The sequence below is a fragment of the Ursus arctos genome, chromosome X (genome assembly GCF_023065955.2).
Source record: "Ursus arctos isolate Adak ecotype North America chromosome X, UrsArc2.0, whole genome shotgun sequence".
Lineage (NCBI taxonomy): Eukaryota > Metazoa > Chordata > Mammalia > Carnivora > Ursidae > Ursus > Ursus arctos.
Genome location: NC_079873.1, coordinates 85,159,328 through 85,184,354, shown reverse-complemented (window position 1 = coordinate 85,184,354; position 25,027 = coordinate 85,159,328).

Sequence of the window (25,027 nt, the reverse complement as noted above, 5' to 3'; positions counted from 1 at the left end):
CACCCCATGTGTTTTTGTTTAGTATTTCAAATCTTCTTAACAGAGTACATTTCTTCCCTGAATACTTTGTTAGAAAATTTCTCCGAATCCTTCCTTTTTTCTAGAGGTTTATACATTACATTGGGCTGTAATCTTCCAGTTCCAGACCAGATAAAACTGTGAAGCACTGAGGAACTGTTTTTAGAAGGCGCTGCCCATGCCTGTTCTTTAGCATCATCACCAATGTCACGAGGTGCTGAATTTGTATGTACCATGAAAAAAGAAAAAGCCTTGGTTATCAGGAAACACTATAATTTTGGCTGTGCTGGGGAAAGGGAGGAAGCACTTAGTAACTGGGATTATAGATAGTATTATTGCACAAACTAGGGAGCAGTGACAGGAAATCCATATTGTGGCCCAAACACCAAATCTAGTAGGAAGAGTTGAAGAAGAAAATAAATATACTTCTTTATTTCTTCCTTCCCTATCCTGTCTCCTTCCATGCCAGAAAGATTCATGGCTTCATAAATTACCTGAAGTAGGGTGTTTTGGTATGTTATCATCCAAATCAAGACACTCTTTAGTGTACTCTTAGCTGAATCAAGACAACAGGAGTAAATCGGATTGTCTTGGGGAAACTGGAGCAGCTAGTTTCCCGATCCTTGGGAAGATTGTTAAAGCTTCCCAAAACTTGAGAGTGTGTATTCAAGGTAGAGGACTTATGCTAGACCCCCGTTTGACATCAAAGGGTGCCCACAATTGCCCAGGACAGCACAAGGAAATAAGACAGTTCCCTGGGAAGTGTATCGAGCCAAGGTATCAGCTGGGGTTTTTGTGTGCGTATTTGTGCAATATCTTCTCAGATGAAATTGCCATGTCGATTGAAAAAAGGAAGAACAATTAGCGCATTAATTAATTAGAATCTTGTTTTTAATTCTGCTGTGAAGAGTAATCTTTTGTTAACTTGAATGAGATCCTAAGCTTACCCTAAACTTTAATTATATAGTGTTATTATTTTAAAATATTGGCTGGCTTTACTCCAAGATACAAGAGTGTTTAAATTTAAATACTCTAGAGGTAATTTAAACACATTATAATTTACTGACAGGTACTAATGACCCAAAGGAATTCCAGATTGCTGTAGTTCAAACAAATGATTAAGATGATAACAGACTCTGAACTATTCTAATCACATTTTAAAATTCTCTTGGCCAGGGAGCATGAGTACCTGTAAATGGGTGTGCATCTGTTTATGAATGTCTCTGAGCTGTCATGAGGGGCTGCAGCATAAAGGTGTTGGAGAGTTTCAGCTTTTCGGGCGGCCTGGCTTGTTTTTGAATTCTTATTCTACTATAAGCCGTATTAGCTGCCTGACTCTTGACAAGTTACTATCTCCTTTAAGTTTGTACAGTGAGATTAATGATACCCCTCTCAGAGGAGTGTTTGTCAGGATTAACAAGCCAACATATGTAAAGTTCTGGGCCCATAACTTTAAATGGTAATAAATGGTAGCTATTATGATTTACAGAGATATTTGTAGTTGTGTATTCTTGTGTGTACCTCTAAGTTTATATTTTCTAGATGTCCGTATTTGACTTTGTATCCATGTGCTTACCTGGGTATACAGATGTATATTTTGGTGTTTGGTGATGTATATGACTTTCTGTGTCTGTATGAGTACAGAAGTCTTGGTATGCAGCTGTATCTATGCATGTATTTAGTGAGAGTTTGTGTGTATGAAGGAAACATGTCATATCTGCATAAATGAATTATATCACTTTGTTTTCTTTTGTAAGGTTTTTATTTAAATTCCACTGGATTAACATACAGTATAATATTAGTGTCAGGTGTATAATATAGTGATTCAACACTTCCATATAACACTAGGTGCTCATCATAACAAGTGCACTCCTTAATCCCCATCACCTATTTCACCCATCCTTTCCCCAACCTCCCCATCCCATAACCATCAGTTTGTTCCCACGGTTAAGAATCTGTTTCTTGGTTTACATCTCTCTTTCTTTCTTTTCCCTTTTTTTTGTTTTGTTTCTTAAATTCCACATATGAGTGGAATCTTGTCTTTCTCTGACTGATTCGTTTCACTTAGCATAATACTATCTAGCTCCATCCAAGTTATTGCAAAAGGCAAGATTTCATTCTTTTTTATGGCTGAGTAATATATATGTGTATATATGAGTAATATATATGTGTGTGTATACACACACACATACACACACACACACACACACAAATACTAATTCCAAGGGATACATACAACCTACATGCATTCATCAGTCAATGGACACTTGGGTTGTTTCCATAATTTATGTATTGTAGATAATGCTACTATAAGCATCAGGGTGTATGTAGCCCTTGTAATTAGTATTTTTGTATTCTTTGGGTAAATACCTAGTAATACAATTGCTGGATTATAGGGTAGTTCTATTTTTAGCTTTTGGAGGAAACTCCAAACTGTCTTTCACAGTGGCTGCACCAGTTTGCATTCCCACCAACAGTGCAAGTGGGTTTCCCTTTCTCCACATCCTCTACAATATCTGTTGTTTCTTGTATCACTGTGTTTTCCGTAGTTCATGATCTCAAACTAGGTTGTGAAAACCACATTAAGCATGACTTCTCCATTTCCAGTAATGCCTTAAATTCCTTGGCTTTGATTTCATCCTTATTTAGGTGGCCCAAATGGTGATGATGGTTTGGTTGTGTTTCTTCCTTTTATGAATTTGTGTGTGTATTGGAACCAACAACTCTTTAGCCCACAATTAGGTACTTCCTTTCTCTTGCTTTCTTTTTTCTTCTCCTGCTTCCAAAGAACTTCTCCTCCCTTCCCTTTCCTTCATTGTCTACAGCCTTATTGGCTTTTTAGCCCACTAAAATCAGGGGGAGGAACATCTGAAGTAGGTGTGACAGCAGTCCTTGGCTCCGAAACAAATTGTGAGCTAATTCAATGTAAGCTCAAATTTGGGCCCCTAGGTGTTGGGCAGGGAGATTAACACAGAAATGAAAGAATGTACAGGTTGGAGTATCACCAGAGCCAAACTAAGAGGCAGGTGCTCACTTTTGTGGTACAATTTTAGTATCAGCAGGAAGTCTTCTCCGCTTGTAAATTGTTCTCACACTGGCCTGCCATAGCACCTGAAAGTCCACCATTAGGTCCTCTGAGTGGGGGGGGGGGCTTATCCCTATGCTACAGTCACAGTTGCAGTGCCCAGCTTTGTAGAACCCCTGTTACATTAAAGAGTGCCAAGTCTCTGCCCCACTTGGTGAACCCATATATTCAAGTTCTGAAGAGACTTAGGAGTTTCCAGGATCATTCTGCTGGGACTTAAAATTGTCACTGAGGGGAGGAAGACACTAAGAACAAACAGTCTTCACCTTCCCCTTTCTGCCTTTCCCTGATTTCAAGTTAACAGTCTATTATCAAACATCAACCACAGGAAATCCCTAGGTTGGGTGTGGAGACCAGGCACAAAAATGCCATCTTTTTCCTCTCTCTCTTCTCTCCCCCTTGCATTCTTTACACTAGCATCTCCTCATTGCTGCTTGGAACAAAGCATATCAGATAGACTAGTGTTAAACCATTTTGGTTATCAGTTCTCATGAGTTTTGGCATGTAAAAGAGGGTAAGGGGATAGCTTTGTTCATTCATGCCTACACTTAAGCAGTGCCCCTACATTCTGAAATTAATCTCTTTGCCCATTGCTCAAGCCAATCTCCCATTTCTTCCACAGTAGTGACCATCTATTTGTCAGGAAGGAAGCATTCTGATTAAATTAACTTGCTTTAATGTATGAATGGTAACAGGCTTAATGTGCTTGTTTTCCAAAATAATGATGAATTTTGAGGGAGCACTTGCTAAAAATAAATAACCCTCAAATGGTGGGAGTTTAGCAGAAATCTGGGGCCTTTAAAGCTTTCTGTGTCTCTCAAGATACAGCTCATAAGTAATTAATGTTTTCTTCTTGATTCTCATAAAATGCTAAAATTCACCCAATCGCTTGTTTTCAACAAGCCTCACAGCCATGTTTAATGATGCAAAATGCCATATGCTTTCCCTTGACATAAGGGCTGCTAGGTGCCATAGAAGGGTATGGATCACCCTGGAGGCATGGTGAAGTAAAGGTGACAGGAAATCACCCCTATTCTTTCCACAGCAACTAAAACTGAACCTAGAGGGTCCCAGAGGAGAAGTCTAACCTAGCCCAACAGACCTCCATATAATTGTTGAACCCATTTCCACAAATGTTAAGAACTTCTCTCCCTTCTCCCTCTCTTCTCCTCTTACTTCTTCAGAAGGCATTTAAGGACCTAATTCTACCTGGCGGTCTATAAAGGGAACCATATCACTAACAGACCTAGTTTCTAAGAAGGAAGATACTAAGGTAGAAAGCCCTGAGGTATATGTATTTATATGAGGCAGATGGCCAAATATATTGAAATAAATTGTGAGAGGGTATTCTTAATAAGTAATAATAAATTATACAAATAGTAGTTAACATTTTTTCAGCACGTGCTATGTGCTTGGCACTGTATTAAGTGCTTTGCAGGCATTATATCCTTTACTCTTTGAAAGTGTTGCATGATTGTGGTTAAGAAATATAGTGCCTCGGAAACTAGGGATGTACTGTATGGTGACTAACATAATATAATAAAAAATTATTATAAAAAAAAGAAATATAGTGCCTTGGGATGCCTGGCTGGCTCAGTCAGTGGAGCATGTGACTCTTGATCTCGGGATTGTGAGTTTGAGCCCCATATTGGGTGTAGAGATTACTTCAAATAAAATCTTCAAAAAAAAAGAAAAAGAAAGAGAGTGTCTAGATTTACATTCTAGTGCCACCACTTACTAGCTGTATGACTTTGGGCAAGTTATTTAATTTCCCTTTGCCCAGGAAGTCTTATAAACTGGAGATAATAATAGTACCTGTCTTATAGGGTGGTTGGGAGTATTATATGAGATAATCCATTTAAAGAGCTTAAAAGAATGTTTGATTCCAAATACTTGGCAAATTAATGCTCTCTTTTGTTGATGATTCTCTCATTAAACTTATAGGGTTATTATTATCTATATTCCAAAGATTATGAAACTGGGACTCAAAGAAGTTAACATCGCCAAGATCAAGCAGATAGTAAGTAATACAACTAGTGTTCAAACTCAGGTACATGTGACTTCTCATTGAATTACTTTGCTACTCTCTAATGTATATGACAAAGAAAAAAAAAACAATGATCAATTTGTGAATTCTAGCTTCACCTATATTGTTAGGTGTAATATCTTGTTAATTTTTACTATGCACGTCTACCCTCATCAAGATCATTAGTAAATGTTACTGAATTCTAATTCACATATATGCATTTAAATTTTGCATTTGTATTTCACAACAAGAGACGTAGCCTCTGCTAATACTTTTATACCCTAATACCTATAACAGAAATCTAGGATTTTACTTAAGCTACTAAATGAATGAATTGTACAATAGCATTATGGGTAGAATTCTGAGTCTTGGATGTATGAACTATTTGTTTGTGGAGCAGACATTACTTTCTGTCCAATCTTTGACCAGAACAATTCTACTGATATAAAGAAAGGGTAAATGTACTTCAATAAAGTTGAGGCAGTGAGGGCTAAGTACATGATCAAGGAGGGAAGAATAACTGTGGGTGTTTCATGTCCAGGCTGAGCCAAAAAAACAAAAACAAAAACAAAATCAAACAAAACCCACAAACCTGTCAGTTGGCCAATCAATCTTAGAAGACTGGAGGATTGATGAGATTTCAGTAGTTGTTTAAATGATGGGAAAGGCCATTTGACTGCCTGAAGGAAAAGTATCCCAGGGAGCACATATTGTTTTGGAAAAGTTCAGAGGTGGGGGTGGGATGTGCCTGTAGGGAACCTGAAACAGGTGTGCCTTCACACATGAGATGTAACCATAAAGTGATGAATGTCACTTCTTTTGATACAAACATACCAGAACTTTATATTCTAACAGTGTTGTCTTCTTCAAAGCAGACATCTTGGGAGTCTAGATTCTTCACACATCTCAACATACCTTTGAAAATTCTCTTCTGGCTTAGCCTTCAGAGCCACATTTGTTAACTGTGCCCATTCCTTTAAGACAGAAAGTGGAAATAACTAGCTGGAAGACTGGAATAAGGCTCATGGCTTCTCAGCCATCACCTTTGATCCTTTGATGATCATTTGGGAAGCTGGAAAAGTGACCTTTATATCAATAAGGTAATTGGAGCCATTTTTCTTGATTAAAGGTGTTGAGACTCATATGGCCTTTGAAATCTTTTCCTAGGTTTAACTCCCTCTTTTCCATGTTTATCTTGAGTTGATGGTCATTCAGCCAGAGTTTGTTTAATTGCAAATGGGAAACTAAATGGAATTAAATGAAAATATTTTATACTTTCTACCCTTTATGAAATAGATCCATGTGACCAAATGAATTTCATCCAGGCCTTAATGGATAGAAACAAAAGTAAGAGAACTTTCAGAGGAAGCTGCTCTGATACAGAGTTGAATAGACAGATATCACTGGGTGGTCCAAGATGTCTGAGGACTATTATCCTAGAAGCCCATTCAAAGAGCTTGGTAGAGTATATGGGGTTTGTTTTACCACATGCTTCACAGAAATGGACAAGTATGAAAGAAACAATTGTCATTTAGATTTAACAATGAGAAAATATATGGGACAAATATACATAGTCTGGGAATGGAGCTTGGGTTTGGGATCAAGGGTACTCAAATGACATTGGGCTGGGGCTCATGAACTTTTACACTGTGAGCATAAACAATATTGCTACAAGCACCTTAAGTTTAAAGGGGAAAAAGAGATGAAGTTAAAGGTGTCAGTGTGTCAAATGTTAGATAATGTTAGGTAAGAAGTAAGGATGAAGGATGACTCCATAATATTTATTAAGCATCTATTATGTTCCAGATTCTTAAAATGTATTGCTTCAAGGGCTGCCTGGGTGGTACAGTTGGTTAAATGCCCAACTCTTGGTTTTGGCTCATGTCATGATCTCAGGGTGGTGAGATGGAACCCCATGTCCAACTCCACATGCAGTGTGGAGTCTGCTTGGGACTCTTTCTTCTTTTCCCTCTGCCCTTCCTGCTCATCCTCTCTCTATCAAATAAATAAATAAATCTTTAAAAAATGTATTGCTTCGAAGCAAATCTATAAACTAGAGGTTACTTTACCTTTTAAAAAATTATTTAATTATTTATTTAAGGCAGGGTAGAGGAAGAGGGAGAGAGAGAATCTCAAGCAGACTTCTCACTGAGCGTGAAGCCTGATGCCAAGCTCAATCTCACAACCCTGAGATCATGACCTGGGCCAAAATAAGAGTCGGATGCTTAACTGACTCAGCCACCTAGGCACCCTGTTACTTTACCCATTTTAATGATGAGAAAACTGAGGCTCAAAGAGGTTTTGTAACTTACCTAAATATACAGAGCTAGTAGTTGGAAGAGCTAGGATTGAACATAGATCTCACTGACTCCAAAACTCATGCTCTTTGTTAGTATATTAAGCCACTCTTTAAGGATGGGTGCTTTTCGGTATGCACATAGAGAAAAATAGCTGGAAGAAAAGTGTTTTTAAAAAACAGTGAAGAGTCTGAAGGAGGAAGACTTAAGCATGTGGGCAGCAATGGGATCCTAGATTGGTGCTGCCAATGACAGGGAACGTTGGAGGAGAATTAGGTAGTGTTTTGAACAGAGATTATAAACTGGTGCCCGTTGGCCAGATCCAGCCAGTGCACATGTTTTGTTTGGCCTGCACAGTGTTTTCTAAAATATCAAATTTATTGCCAGTATTTTAAAAGGAATTTTTCACATAAAAATTCCAGTTTCTAGCTTCTCTTTAAAAAATAAGAAGATCTGGCAACATGGAGCCTGCGATCCTGCATGGGAAAATCAACTGGAGCCAGGTTGCACATATACTGGGTACTTGCTTTCCAGTTTCCCAAAGTCTTCAGCACATCCTACACTTGAGTGGCTTTACACATCAGGTTATCTGCTTAGTCCCTATAAACATTTTGATTTATGACTAGTAGTTTAGATGGTCACACTGGATGGCTCCCTGTTCTCTCTGAAGAAGATGTCATCTTTTGGAAGAGATAGCAATGAAAGTAGGACAAGACACATTTCATGAGGTGACTGAAGGTGCTGAGATGTCTATGTGGCTTGTTTGACTCACGTTTGAAAGGAGCTAAAACCATTGTGGTGTCAGCCATCAGTCTTGCTGGAGGTTGGTATATTCCTCTTTAGTTGTTCAGCTATTTGGGTACAAGAGTGGGGGTACATTTTTTTTCTTGTTTGTGATTCTGGGTTGGATTATAAAACAGTTTTTAGTTAGCTGGCAGAGTGGACAGTGAAGACATCCATTGTCTTTGATAAGGTGGACCTCAAGATACCAACAGTAGGCCTGTCATCCATTACAAAGAATCAATGGTTGTCAGAGGTATTAGTGTCTTTCTGAAATGGAGGCAGCAGCCTAAAAGTAATAAAGGTGTCAGAAAAAAAATTGTCTATTAGGTGTTGGGAAGAAATGTGAAAAATAAAATAGTAATCCAGGAGGATTTTATTAATTTTTTAAAGATTTCCTTATTTTTGAGAGAGAGAGAGAGAGAGAGAGAGCACAAGCAGGGGGAGGGGCAGACGGCAAGAGAGAATCCTGAAGCAAACTCCCCACTGAGCACGAGCCTGACATGCGGCTTGATCCCAGCACCCTGAGATCATGACCTGAGCTGAAATCAAGAGTCAGATGCTTAACTGACTGAGCCACTCAGGTGCCCCTTTATTAATTTTTAAAAATATTTTGTTTATTTATTTGAGAGAAAGATAGAGAGAGAGCACAAGTAGACAAAGCAACAGGAAGAGGGAGAGGGAGAAGCAGGCTTTCTGCTGAGCAGGGAGCCCCACGCAGGGTTCGATCCTAGGACTCTGGGATCATGACTTGAACAAAAGGCAGACACTTAACTGAGCCATCCAGGAGCCCGTCCTTTATTAATTTTTTAAAAAGTGAGTTTACTAAGAGATTTATATGTAGAACTATTACAGCTTAATAATAAAAAGAAAAATAGCCCAATTTGAAAATAGGCAAATGACTTGAATAGACATTTCTCCAAAAAAGATATACAAATGGCCAATAAGGGCATGAAAAGATACTCAAAATTATTAGTCATTAGAGAAATTTAAGACAAAACCACAATGAAATAGCATTTCACACTGACTAGGATGGCTTTAAGTGACAAGGCAGATAATAACCAGTGTTGCTGAGGATGTGGAGGAATTGGAATCTTCTTTATTGCTGATGGGGATGTAAAATGGTGCAGTAGTTCCAGAGAAAAATCTGGCAGTTCCTTAAAAAGTTAAACATGAAGCTACATATGACCCAGTAATTCCATTCTAGGTATATACCCAGGAAAAATGAAAATGCATGCCCACACAAAAACTTACACATGAATATTTATAGCAGCATCATTCATACTAACCAAAAAGTGGAAACAACTCCATTATCCATCAATAGACAAAGGACAAACAAAATGTAGTATATCTGAGGAGGAGTTAAGATGGTGGAGGAGTAGGAGACACCTTTTTCAGCCGGTCCCCTGAGTTGAGCTGGATAGGTACCAGACCAGCCTAAACAACCACAGAACCAGCCTGAGACACAGGAAGATACATCTGGATCTCTACAAATGAATATCTCCAGTGCTGAGTATTGAGGTACGAAGCGGGGAGCTGTGAAACCACGCACAGATATCGGAAGATAAACGGAAGGGGGAGGGAGCCGCCGCATTCGGGCGCCGGGAAGCGGTAGCCACCTGCACGGGGGAGCGGGCAGGCTCTTGGACAGGCACCTCGAAACAGCAGACTGAGACCGTGAGCCGGGAGCGCGTGCCACCAGACATCTCGCGGAACTCCGGAATCCCGGTGTGCTCACTGGAACCAGACTGAGACTGGGAGCTCCGGGAGCGCGTGGGGGCAGCTGGTGGCTGGTGGCTGGCAGCGTTAGAAACACAAAGGGCAGAGACGCGCCGGCCCTGGAAGTGAGGGCTGGGACGCCGGGTGTGGGGCGCACATCCCGGGACGCTGCAGGGTTGAGCAGCACCAACAGAAACAGAGTTAAAGTGGCCAGAACATCAGTGGAGAATGGTCCGTGATCCCTCTGTTCTGAGACAGAGGCTGAGATTCGGCTGCTGCTGCTCTGACTCTCAGAAGAGGTACAGCAGACCGCCAGGGAAAGCCGCCAGAGAACAAAAGCCTGGAAATACCGGCTCACAGCATGCCCATCCCCATCCCCCCTCGCAGGGGACACGGAGACTCTACCCAAACAGGGTTGCCTGAGTATCAGCGCGGCAGGCCCCTCCCCCAGAACGCAGGCTGAAAAATCAAGAAGCCCACGACCCGGGCGCCTGGGTGGCGCAGTCATTGAGCGCCTGTCTTCGGCTTAGGGAGTGATCCCGGCATTCCAGAAAGGAGTCCCTCATTGGGCTCCTCTGCTGGGAGCCTGCTTCTTCCTCTACCACTCCCCTGCTTCTATTCCCTCTCTCGCTGGTTGGCTGCCACATAAATAAATAAATAAATAAATAAAATTTTTAAAGAAGAAGCCCACATCCCTAAGATACCTATAAAACAAGGGGCACGGCCTGGGACCCAGTCAATAATTTGGGCTCTGGACAACCCCGCAACCTCTCCTCATCAGAATGACAAGAAGGAGAAGCCCCCCCAACAAAGAATAGACAGTGAGCCTGTGGCCTCTGCCACAGAAATAATGGATATGGATGTAACAAAATTACCAGAAATGGAATTCAGAGTAATGATGGTCAAAATGATGAGTAGAATTGAAAAAACTATCAACGAAAAGGTTACTGAGAATATAGAATCCCTAAGGACAGAAATGAGAGTGAATCTGACAGAAATTAAAAATTTTATGAGCCAAATGCAGGCAAAACTAGAGGCTCTGACGGCCAGGGTCACCGAAGCAGAGGAACGTATTAGTGAATTGGAGGATGGGTTAATAGAGGAAAAAATGAAAATAGAAGCTGGTCTTAAAAAAATCCACGCCCACGAATGTAGGTTATGGGAGATTACTGACTTAATGAAACGATCCAATGTCAGAATCATCGGCATCCCCGAGGGGGTAGAGAAAAACAGAGGTCTAGAAGAGATATTTGAACAAATTGTAGCTGAAAACTTCCCTAATCTAGTGAGGGAAACAAACATTCATGTCCAAGAGGCAGAGAGGACCCCTCCCAAACTCAATCACGACAAACCTACGCCACGTCACATCATAGTGCAATTTGCAAATATTAGATCCAAGGATACAGTATTGAAAGCGGCCAGGGCAATGAAATTTCTCACGTACCAAGGCAAAGGCATCAGAATTACGTCAGACCTGTCTACACAGACCTGGAATGAGAGAAAGGGTTGGGGGAGCATATTTAAAGCTCTTTCAGAGAAAAACATGCAGCCAAGGATCCTTTATCCAGCAAGGCTGTCATTCAGAATTGATGGAGAAATAAAGACATTTCAGAATCGCCAGTCATTAACCAATTTCGTAACCACGAAACCAGCCGTACAGGAGATATTACGGGGGGTTCTATAAAGGTAAAAAGCCCCAAGAATGATACAGAACAGAAAGTCACAACCGATACAAACAAAGACTTTACTGGCAACATGGCATCATTAAAATTCTATCTCTCAGTTCTTAGTGTCAATGTGAATGGCCTAAATGCTCCCATTTAGGGTGGCAGATTGGATAAAAAGACATGACCCATCCATTTGCTGTCTACAAGAGACTCATTTCGAGCCCAAAGATGCATTCAGACTGAGAGTAAGGGGATGGAGTACCATCTTTCACGCAAATGGACCTCAAAAGAAAGCTGGGGTAACAATTCTCATATCAGATAGATTGGATTTTAAACTAGAGACTATAGTTAGAGATGCAGAAGGGCAATATATTATTCTTAAGGGAAGTATTCAACAAGTGGATATGACAATTATAAATATATATGCCCCCAACAGGGGAGCAGCAAGATACACAAGCCAACACTTAACCAGAATAAAGAGACATATAGATAAATATACATTAATAGTAGGGGACCTCAACACTCCACTATCAGAAATAGACAGAACACCCTGGCAAAAACTAAGCAAAGAATCAAAGGCTTTGAACACCATACTCGACGAGTTGGACCTCATAGATATATATAGAACACTACACCCCAGAACCAAAGAATACTCATTCTATTCTAATGCCCATGGAACATTCTCAAGAATAGACCATGTTCTGGGACACAAAACAGGTCTCAACCGATACCAAAAGATTGAAATTATCCCCTGCATATTCTCAGACCACAACGCTCTGAAATTGGAACTCAACCACAAGGAAAAATTTGGAAGAAACTCAAACACTTGGAGACTAAGAACCATCCTGCTCAGGAATGACTCGATAAACCAGGAAGTCAAAAATCAAATTAAACAATTTATGGAGACCAATGAGAATGAAAATACAACAGTCCAAAACCTATGGGATACTGCAAAGGCAGTCCTAAGGGGGAAATACATAGCCATCCAAGCCTCACTCAAAAGAATAGAAAAATCTAAAACGCAGTTTTTATATTCTCACCTCAAGAAGCTGGAACAGCAACAGAGGGACAGGCCTAATCCATGCACGAGGAAGCAGTTGACCAAAATTAGAGCTGAAATCAATCAAGCAGAAACCAGAAGTACAGTAGAGCAGATCAACAGGACTAGAAGCTGGTTCTTGGAGAGAATCAATAAAATTGACAGACCACTGGCAACACTTATCCAAAAGAAAAGAGAAAGGACCCAGATTATTAAAATTATGAATGAAAAAGGAGAGGTCATGACCAACACCAATGAAATTGGAAGGATTATTAGAAACTATTATCAACAGCTATATGCCAAAAAACTAAGCAATTTGGAAGAGATGGAGGCCTTCCTGGAAACCTATAAACTACCAAGACTGAAACAGGAAGAAATTGATTTCTTAAACAGGCCAATTAATTATGAAGAAATTGAGTCAGTGGTAAACAACCTTCCAAAGAACAAAACTCCAGGCCCGGACGGTTTTCCTGGGGAATTCTACCAAACATTCAAAGAAGAAATAATACCTATTCTCCTAAAGCTATTTCAAAAAATAGAAACAGAAGGAAAGCTACCAAACTCATTCTATGAGGCCAATATTACCTTGATCCCCAAACCAGGCAAAGACCCCATCAAAAAGGAGAATTACAGACTGATTTCCCTAATGAATATGGACGCCAAAATCCTCAACAAGATACTTGCTAATAGAATCCAACAGTACATTAAAAGGATTATCCATCATGACCAAGTGGGATTCATACCTGGGATGCAAGCATGGTTCAACATTCGCAAATTGATCAGCGTGATACATCATATCAACAAGAAAAACTCAGGAACCATATGATCCTCTCAATTGATGCAGAAAAAGCATTTGACAAAATACAGCATCCTTTCCTGATTAGAACCCTTCAGAGTGTAGGAATAGATGGTACATTCCTCAAGATCATAAAAGCCATCTATGAAAAGCCTACAGCAAATATTATTCTCAATGGGGAAAAGCTGGAAGCCTTTCCCTTAAGATCAGGAACACGACAAGGATGCCCACTCTCGCCACTATTATTCAACATAGTACTAGAAGTTCTTGCAATAGCAATCAGACAACAAAAAGGGATAAAAGTTATCCAAATCGGCAGAGAAGAAGTCAAAATGTCTCTCTTCGCAGATGACATGATACTCTATATGGAAAACCCAAAAGAAGCCGCTCCCAAACTATTAGAAGTTATAGAGCAATTCAGTAATGTGGCGGGATACAAAATCAATACTCAGGAATCAGTTGCATTTCAATACACGAATAACGAGACTGAAGAAAGAGAAATTAGGGAATCCATCCCATTTACAATAGCACCAAAAACCATACGTTACCTTGGAATTCACTTAACCAGAGACGTAAAGACCTATATTCTAGAAACTATAAATCACTCTTGAAAGACGTTGAGGAGGACATGAAAAGACGGAAAAATATTCCATGCTCATGGATCGGAAGAATTAACATAGTTAAAATGTCCATGCTACCCAGAGCAATCTACACTTTCAATGCTATCCCGATCAAAATACCAAGGACATTTTTCAAAGAACTGGAACAAATAGTCCTTAAATTTGTATGGAAACAGAAAAGGCCCCGAATCTCCAAGGAACTGTTGAAAAGGAAAAACAAAGCTGGGGGCATCACAATGCCAGATTTCGAGCTGTACTACAAAGCTGTGATCACAAAGATAGCATGGTACTGGCACAAAAACAGACACATAGACCAATGGAACAGAATAGAGAACCCAGAAATGGACCCTCGGCTCTTTGGGCAACTAATCTTTGATAGAGCAGGAAAAAACATCCGGTGGAAAAAAGTCTCTTCAATAAATGGTGCTGGGAAAATTGGACAGCTACATGCAAAAGAATGAAACTTGACCACTCTCTCACACCATACACAGAGATAAACTCCAAATGGATGAAAGACCTCGATGTGAGACAGGAATCCATCAAAATTCTAGAGGAGAACATAGGCAGCAACCTCTACGACATCGGCCAAAGCAACCTTTTCATGACACATCCCCAAAGGCAAGAGAAACAAAAGATAAAATGAATTTATGGGACTTCATCAAGATAAAAAGCTTCTGCACAGCCAAGGAAACAGTCAAAAAAACTAAGAGGCAGCCCACGGAATGGGAGAATATATTTGCAAATGACACTACAGATAAAGGACTGGTATCCAAGATCTACAAAGAACTTCTCAAACTCAATACATGAGAAACAAATAAACAAATCAAAAAGTGGGCAGAAGATATGAACAGACACTTTTCCAATGAAGACATACAAATGGCTAACAGACACATGAAAAAAGGTTCAAAATCATTAGCCATCAGGGAAATTCAAATCAAAACCACACTGAGATACCACCTTACGCCAGTTAGAATGGCAAAAATAGACAAGGCAAGAAACAATAATTGTTGGAAAGGATGTGGAGAAAGGGTATCCCTCCTACATTGTTGGTGGGAATGCAAGTTGGTACAGCCACTCTGGAAAACAGTGTGGAGGTCCCTTAAAAAGTTAAAAATTGAGCTACCCTATGATCCAGCCATTGCACTACTGGGTATTTACCCCAAAGATACAGACGTAGTAAAGAGAAGGGCCATATGCACCCCAATGTTCATAGCAGCAATGTCCATAATAGCTAAATTGTGGAAGGAGCCGAGATGCCCTTCAACACATGACTGGATTAAGAAGTTGTGGTCCATATATACAATGGAATATTACTCAGCTATCAGAAAGAACAAGTTCTCAACATTTGCTACAACATGGACGTCACTGGAGGAGATAATGCTAAGTGAAATAAGTCAAGCAGAGAAAGGCAACTATCATATGATTTCTCTCATCTATGGAACATAAGAACTAGGATGATCAGTAGGGGAAGAAAGGGATAAAGAAAGGGGGGGTAATCAGAAGGGGGAATGAAACATGAGAGACTATGGACTATGAGAAACAAACTGAGGGCCTCAGAGGGGAGGGGGGTGGGGGAATGGGATAGGCCGGTGATGGGTAGTAAGGAGGGCACGTATTGCATGGTGCACGGGGTGTTATACACAACTAATGAATCATCGAGCCTTACATCGGAAACCGGGGATGTACTGTATGGTGACTAACATAATATAATAAAAATCATAAAAAGAAAAAAATGTAGTATATCCATACAATGGAATATTATTTAGCAATAAATACGAATGAAGTACTGATACATGCTACAATACCAACAAACTTTGAAAACATATATGCTATGAAAGCATACATGCTAAGTGAAAGAAACCAGATTGAAAAAAAGTTGTATATAAAACAGACATTTCTCCAAAGAAGATATACAAATGGCCAACAGAAATATGAAAAGATGCTCAATGTCATTTATCAGGAGAACGCAAACAAAACTACAATGAGATAGCACCTCATAACTATTAGAATGGCTACTATTAAAAATAAATAAATAAACATAAGTGTTGGCACGGTTGTGGAGAAATTGCTAGGTAGATCATGTAAATGTTGGTAAGAATGTAAAATGTTGTAGCAGCTATAGAAAGCAGTATGGACATTCCTCAAAAAATGAAAAATAAACTGCCAAATGATCTAGCAATCCCACTTCAGGGTATATATCAAAAGAATGGAAATCAAAATCTCAAAGAGATGTTCATTGCAGCATTATTCACAATAACCAAGATATGGAAACAAAAGTGTCCATCAACAGATGAATGAATAAAGATGTATATACATGCAATGGAATATTATTCAGTCTTAAAAAAGAGAGAAATACTGCCACTTTGAAAACATGGATGAACCTGGAGGACGTTAGGCTAAGTGAAATAAACCAGTCATAGGAGGACGCATACTGTATGATTTCACTTATATGAGGTATCTAAAATAGTCAAACTCATAGAATCAGAGAATACAGTAGTGGTTGCTAGGGGCTGGGGAGGTGGTAGGAGAAATGAGGAGTTGTTATTCACTGGATATAAAGTTTCAGTTATGCTAGATGAATAAATTCTAAACATCTTCTATAGTCAACAATACGGTATTGTGCACTTCAAAGTTTGTTAAGAGGGTAGATCTCATGTTAAGCGTTCTTACCACAAACCCTTCCCCCACCAAAACAAAAGGACACAAGGAAACTCAGGGAGTTGTTGGATGTGTCTATTATCTTTTTTTTTTAAGATTTTATTTATTTATTTGACAGATATAGAGACAGCCAGTGAGAGAGGGAACACAAGCAGGGGGAGTGGGAGAGGAAGAAGCAGGCTCATAGCAGAGGAGCCTGATGTGGGGCTCGATCCCGTAACACCGGGATCACGCCCTGAGCCGAAGGCTGACGCTTAACCACCTTAACGCCTGCCACCCAGGCGCCCCGGATGTGTCTCTTATCTTGATTGTAATGATGTTATTATGAAGTTTACATTATGTCAATCTCATTAAATTGTACACATTAAATATGTGTAGTTCTTGTATATCAATTACACTTCAATAAAGCTATTAAAAATGCTGTATGAATCCATCTATATGAAATGTCCGGAAGAGGTGAATCTGTACAGACAGAAAGTAGACTAGTGGTTGCCCAATGATTGGGAGAGGGTTTGGAGGGAATGGAGAATGACTGCTAATGGATATAGTTTCTTTCTGGGCTAATGAAAATATCCTAAAATTAGATAGTGTTAATGGTTGCACAACTCTGTGGATATACTAAAAGCCACTGAATTGTATACTTTAAATGAATGAGTTGTATTCATTATATCTCAAATTATATCTCAAAAGCTGTTTAAAATATGAATTTATAAAACAGACATAGTTGTCTTCACTTCATTGTTTCCCAAACTTGGAAAAAGAGAAAAATTAAAGAGGCTCTGTCCCTAATTGGATCCTCCATTCTTTTTTAACTCCTGAAGAAGTCTTTAGGCCACTGCCCCTTAGGAATTCAACTTAAGTAAGTTAGTGAAGAAAGCTGAAGATAGTTGCTCAGCTCAGACCTTCCTTTCAAACTGTGTGTCTATCTGAAAAGTCTCTCTTGCCTTGGTGCTCATTTGTATGCTCACCTCATCCTTTACTTCTCAGTATATCTGGTTTCTTCCTGAGTGGGTATAGTTGAAGACAAATATCACTGAATACAAAAACTAACCAACTAACCATCCTGAAACACCACATAAAATTCGCAAAGTCTAGTAATGGAAAGGACCTTGAAATGAAGTAATATATTCTAGACAATCCTTTACAAGAACATATGTACAATGAAAACAATTCCATAATTTCTTTTGATATGGGGTACAGTCAGTCTCCCTGCCTATCCGGCAGTTTTTTCAATTGTGAAACTTAAATACGGTACTGAGAATCCTCCAAGAATATCTGAAAGAGGAATTCAGGGCCTCTAGGAAAAGGCCTGATGGCTCTGAGAAAGCAAGTGGGTGGAGAAAAGGCTAGCTTTTGGGGATGGAAAGGACTTACCATTACTGAAGACCTTATAAACAGCTCTAAACAGGCAGACCGCACTTCAGCTCTAAGACCACAAATAAATTACCCTAGCTATGATAAAAAGCTTTTCTACTGATGTGGAAAAAGCAACTTTAAAGTGGAAACTCCCTAGGCAATTCCTAGTTTTATCTAAGTCTTCCCTTTCTCAATTTGAAACTCAATGATTCCCTTCTGTGGTTTTATCAGTGGGCCAGAGGTCTGATAAGATTGCTTCCTTCCTGAACTTGGAACTCTGCCATCTCACTTGGAAGAAGTAATACACTTGCCTTTCCGGCCTGGCTCGGAACTCGGTGGAAGTGGAACAAGAGGCACAGGAGATGTAGGGCCACAAAGTCCAAAGGCAGACTGGTATGACTAGCCCATGGGTGGACTGGAGTGGACTTGAGTCTTCTATCTCCACCTCTGTGAATGGCAATCACCTTGCTTTGCCCAGCTAGTCTGTGAGATGAATCAAGAGCATAGTTTGAAAGTCGCCATGATTCAGGCATGCTTCTGGGGATTAAGCCTGGCCCAAGAGTCTATCTTTTCTGTCACTGGTGTTCTCATTAATACAGCTTTAGAAAATGTAGTCAGCTGAGTATATGCCGTGGCAGGAGATAGCCATTTTATGAAGTTCCTGGAGAGCAATTGGACCAGTAAGGTAGGAAGTAAAACTTCCATTGGCTCTGCCCTCTCTTTTCCCTATCCAGTTTAAAAGAAATCACAAGGTAACCTTCCAACTTTGGGAAATATCCCTAGTGATCTGATAGTGCTATCCTCATGCTCAAGATCAGTCTTTTCCAGAAGGAGAATAGGCAGATCTCCTGTCCCAGAGACATCATTTACAGTCATGCTTATTACTGTCATCTGAGGGCTATTCCTTTGGTTTAACCACTATGAAATACAACAGTTACACAAGGGAAGAGTGACACATTAAGCCATCAACTTTATTTAACATGTTTGGAAGACTTCATTTGCTGTTTGGCAGAAGGAAAAACAGGTCCCTGAGGGATTAGGACAAGGCACGCAGTAGAGAGGTTTTGAGCCAGGGGGCTGGAGAGAGAGAATCAGGATCAAGGAGGACAATGGTGTTGGTAGGACAGGTAGAAGGATGCCAAGACAGTCAGCCCTGCTGTAGTAGGACTTGAGATCAGAGAAGAATGTTATAAAAGGGATTCTTCTGACCTTCTGGCTCACCCAAGAAAACTGGGTGACACAATTGCAGAGCATGGCAGCAAGAGATTCTGCAACAAAAGAGATCTACTTGCAGTGGTATCTTTGTCAGCCATTAAAAGGTAGGTGACAGCTGGCTTTTAACCAAAAAGGAATTTGACATGTCTTGCTGTTTGTGGATGTGTGGGTTTGGTTACCCTGACAAAGAATATAGGAAGAGAGTAAGGTAGAAGGAACAAGAATAAAGGTGCAGTGAGTGGGGAGTGGGATGGGGGATGGAAAGCTCCAAGGCATCAAAGGCCCTCATCTGGGGCCCTCTGAGAAATACTTTACTATTTCTTTTTCTCCTTTGTCATTTCCTTCTTTCCTCTCCCTCTTCTTTGTCTCCTCTCTTGCTCTTACTCTCCTCGGACTTTCTGCCTCCTCCAGACTTCCCTAGCTGTGTGTTTCGAGAATGCCAGTGGTCGTCTTTAGTCTGCCATTGCCTCTGGCCCTATCCCAGTCCCAGCTGGTGTCCCCAGGGCTAGAGGCTCCTGGCAGACATTGTTTTCACAAATCAAGTCACATATTGGGCCCAAAGTCTACATACGCAGTGTTAATTATCAGCCCATCAATTAATGGTGAGCAGCTGTATGCTTTGTGTGTTTTTCCAGAGCTGCACAGGGAGCCCTGGTAGCTGCTCACTGGCTTGGGCTCTGGCTCCCAGTGGAGTTGGAAGGAACAATTTGTTTTGGCTGTGGGTGACCTGTTACAAGAGAATTTCTCTGCTTCTCCTTGGTGTCCAGACTGTTTACTATCACCTTGTCTGATAGTCAATAAGGACTTCTCCAGCACAGGATGCAGCTTTGATAGCAACCCGAACAAAGAGGATGGGAGCACAGAAGGAATCTCACCTTACACAGTAGCCCCTTTCTCCTTCCTAGTCATTGACCTCCTCCTCCCACTCCCCATAATACCAGGCTGTTCTTTGTTTGTTTGTTTTTGTTTTTGTTTTTTGCACAATAATTTATCTCTGTATGGATTATGGGAGGTTAGGGGAACCATGCCTTCCTTTGTACCCAAGGGGCCACTGGGAAGGGGATGTGGGTAGCAAGACTCCCTATCTGCAGCCTCTTACTTCCCCTCCCAGATGCTGGGATAATAGGCAGAAAACACTTTGTCATAGATGTTTCAAAAGTCAGGCATTTTCTTGAGGGTCCAGGGTACCCTGGGTCTTCCTGCCTCTTTTGGCTTCTTTCATTTAGGAGTTTTGCTGCTGTTGAAGCTAACATCTAACCTGAACAGAAGGAAGGGGCCAGGGAATCTATTGGCCCCCATGAGCTAAGCAGAGTTCTAATAGTTGAAGGAGCTGGAAAGAGGTAGTGGGAGGTCAGTGCATGGGGAGAAAGAGTAGAAAGCTTTTCTGAGAGTACTCCAGAAAGTTTAATGGTCTCCACACATTCTACGTGTGCTACTTCAGCTTCTTGTGCACGTGGTAGATGCTCAAGAAATGCTTACTGTATTGAAAGGGAGAACGAAGTCATGTTCTTTGAACTCACTACCTAGCTTTCATTAAGTTCATACAGATTTCTTGGACAGGGGCTAGAAACAGATTTATATTGATCTTCAAGACTTCCCAAATCACATTGTATATAGGCTATAGCCATGATAACATGTGAAAGAAAATCCTCTTTTGACCAAAGCAAGCACCATCTGTAACATGTGTTAAACCTTAAATGACTGATGGATTGTTTCAGATTCAGAGAGGTGAAATGACTTATTGAGCTTCTATAGTAGGACAAGGAGGAAGGTGAAAACATAACTCAAATATTCTAACTCATGTTACTAAAAGAATAATTTTATTACCCTGGTTATAATGGTGAGAATGGAAATTTTATTTGACAGTTCTGCATATTGTTAATTTAAAGATGGTCAATTTACCATAAGCAGGAACAAGGAAGGAGAATTACGGTGACTCACCAGCTGCAAAATGCCTACCCCCACTCTTCTTCCAACTAAACTGTATTTCTAAGAACTTCATAAAGAGTTGTAACAATGCTAATTATAATAACACTTTGCATATGTTCATGTTTATGATACTTCAATGTTTCATCTCTTATGTGTTTCCATGGCGCATTTCCCTTTGAATGCAAGTATCTTTTTCATTTTATGTAATGCTAAGTACACAATGGTTCTTTTTGCACATTCATTTTTCTTTCTTGAAAACAAAATTTTTAAAAGCTTGCATTCCCTGATTTATAGAAGCATGCTTTACTTTTAATGACACTGTATCTAAGTTGTTGCTAGCCAAGCCTTAATTATGTTCCTGTTTTCTGTCCCCCCTCCCTTTTTTCTGTCTTTTTTCCCCCCTGTCTTATAATTATAAATAGTGTAATGTTCAACTTGACTGGCTTGCATTTAACACTTTCCCCAAAGACCCTAGCAGAGGACCTGGGGATGAGCCAGTATTTCACAAGTTTGGTTTGGACATGTACCCCAGAGGTTTCCCAAGTGTCCAGTCAGCCAAGTTAGCCTAGCAATCTCCCCAAAGTCACTTCTTCTACTGTGGTCTGCCCCTTGGACTTCCAGGGGATCTATTCAATTGGGTCCTTGTCTTCTAAGAGCCCCAAGTATGCTGGTATCTGAAGCATAGCTAAACAAACCCAGTAGGGAATGGGGAGCTGCCTGTGTTACCACCATCATAAGAGCTATTCCCCTCATCCATCTTTCATCACAATTCCCAGCAAACATTAAGCACTTGGTTGCAGAGGAAAAGACACATTCCCTGGACTCCTGGGGCTCCTGTTCTGTGAGGGCCAGGGACACCCTCAACCAACGAACACACAGAAGTGATCAATATGCCTAGGAGATGCTAAAGGGGCGGCACTGAACAATGGTGTGTGTGTGTGTGTGTGTGTGTGTGTGTGTGTGTGTGTGTTTCTGTCTGTCTATCTGTGTTTCAAAGCTACATAAGTTGAGGCAAATTTTCTAGGCCTTTTGTCCATTTCAGATAATTTGGGGGCAGGAATGGCCATAATCTAAATGGGTCTCTTACCCAGTACTCTTCCAAGCCCATGTCTTTATGTTCCCTTTCTACCCATCTCTTTCTTAAGAAGGAAAAGAAAGTCCTGTAGCAAAGCTGTGTGCAGCCATGCTTTTATTTAGTAGAGGCAGAAACATAACTATCTTAGTTACATGTGTTGTCCATTCTCTCCTAAATTTTCCTTCTCTTTCCAGTGTCCTTCTCAGCCTCTTTTTCCCCTAACTTCTCAGTCAATCTGTTCTCCTCTCTTCTTTTCTTCACCCCTAAGAGTATCTCTTCCAGAGATTATAGCTGGAGAGAGAGACAGAGACAGAGAGACAAAGAGAGAAAGAGAACAGAAAGGAAGGGAAGAGAAAGGAAGGGAAGGGAAGGGAAGGGAAGGAAGGGAAGAGAAGGGAAGGGAAGGGAAGGGAAGGGAAGGGAAGAGAAGAGAAGAGAAGAGAAGAGAAGAGAAGAGAAGAGTAGAGTAATAAGACAAGGGTAGCTGAGGGCTTTATAGAAGGGCAAGTATTTCTCTGGTTCTTAGCATACAGCTTATAGCTTCTCTGGCTTCCCTTCACTTTCGAAAAAATTAATAGCAATTGGTACCACACAGTGAATACTTATTATGTGCAAGTGCTTTTGATACATTATTTTATTTCATTCTTATAATAACTCCACAAACCAGCATCATTGCTCTCATTTTACAAATGAGAAAACTGAGGATCATCAAGGTTAATCAAACAGAACCAAGCAGTTGGGGTTTAAATCCTGGCTCTGCTATTTACCAAGTAAGTAAACTTGGACATTTTGCTTTCCTCTCTGTGTCTTGATTATCACAATTTCTCTATTCTAGAAAGTCACATATCCTATATTCCACTTGCCAAGAGCCTGTACTTTACTCATTTGTTAAACTCCTAGGTACCCTTTTGCTATTCGGAAAGAACCAATCCAGATGTACCCCAAGACCCTCCTTCTCTTCCCATGGGGTTCATGAGCTTAGCCAAAACCCTTTGGAACACTTAATTGGTGGGCATTTCAAGCCACTCATTTTTTGCACAATTAAACAAATAAAAAAAAATACTTACCTGGTGTTAGCCATGCCAGGTGCAGTGGATATAGTGGTGAACAAGAAGACATGGCCACTTTGGAACTTTCATTTTAATGGTGAAGGCAGACATTAATTACATTATCACATAAGTATATGCAAAATTGCAACTGTGGTAAGTTCTACAATGGATAAGATCATGGTACTATAAGTGAGGGAAGCAGGGAAAACTCCTGTAGAGAAGTGATAATGGAGGCAATATCTGGAAAAAGATGGGGAGTTAATTCTCAAGAATAGAGAAAGAACTTGCCAGAAAAGGTAATTGTTTGCACCTTGTAGCAGGAGGCAGTGGGGCAAATATGAAGAACTGAAGGCAGGTTCGAGAGTGGCCAGAGTGCAAGGAATGAGCAGTGTGTGGTAAGGTATAGTCAACATGTTAGGCTAGTGGGCATTGTTTTTGAACACACAGGCATAGGTGGCACCCTTCCATTGTACTATATAAATATGGTGATGGCACATCAAAGATTTTCAAGGGCATTAATGAATTCAAATATTCCATTGTGTTGCTGCCATAAGCACATTCATAGCATCAGTTCACATATTCTAATTTGTCATTTAAAGACTATGATAGCTGTACGTATTCTCAGTTCCCTGGGTCATGTCTACTTTGTGGGATAAATGGGTTGGCCATAGGAAGTTTCCAAACAGTAAGGGAGATTAGGGCTTAGTATACCATGAAGGCGGTGGAGGCACTGGCTGGGTATCTTTATCATTGGCCCTTCATCACTTATTGATCCCCCTTTCTGTTTTCCAACCTCCTACCACCTTGAGGGGAGGAGTTTCCAGGGACGGCAGCTTGAATTAGCCAAGGTAGTGACCTAGAACTGTAAGGAGCTGGAAGACCCAGGGAATGAGAGCAAGCCTGTTCTTAGAGAGCACTGAGAGAGAGTCAAAAGCTGAGCATGGAAATCCTAAGGGGTGAATAATGCAGGGCCCCAAATAGAAGAGAGTTCCAAGAAGGTCTGGAGCCAGGAATGCAAAGGAACAGAGCAGGAAGTGAAGAGGAAGGGTAGAAGTGAAGTGAGAAGGTTTAAGGCAATGCCTCAGATGAGGCCCTGAGGTCTGTGACTCATTTTCTTTGGCCACCTGCCACATAGTGTGTGGGTGAGTTGGCCCAGTATAATGGCATGAGGCCGGGACTTCCCCTGGTTTGCCCAGTGAGAAGTTATGACTTGCTCAGGAGCATTCTTGAGGTGGGAGGCTGGTTCTCACCAGTACTCTGCTAATTCACAGCCTTCTTGCACCAGCTCCTGCAGCTGGCCAGTTAAGAGTTGAGACTTTCAGCACCTCCTCTTCCCACAGTGCCTAGTTGTCATGAAAGGGCATGGGCCCATAGGGAGGGATATGGGTAGGCTGGGCTTGACCCAGAGTGCTGGAAGCCACCTACTTTCTATGTGGGCAGGGTTAGTAGAAAAGAGAATTCAAATGTGTTCACAATTTCTTGAACTGTAAATAGGTCCAACAAGTTCTTCAAGCACTTAGTAGGGTGGATATAATGTAAACTGGGAACCAATAGTGTTCAGTAGTTGAAAGTGTGGAATTTAATGGCATACAAACTTGAATTCAAACCTCAGCTCTGCCTTGTGATGGCTGTGTAATCCTAGGTGAGTCACTAAACCTTTCTGTGGCTCAGTTTCCACAGTTGGAGAATGAAGATAAA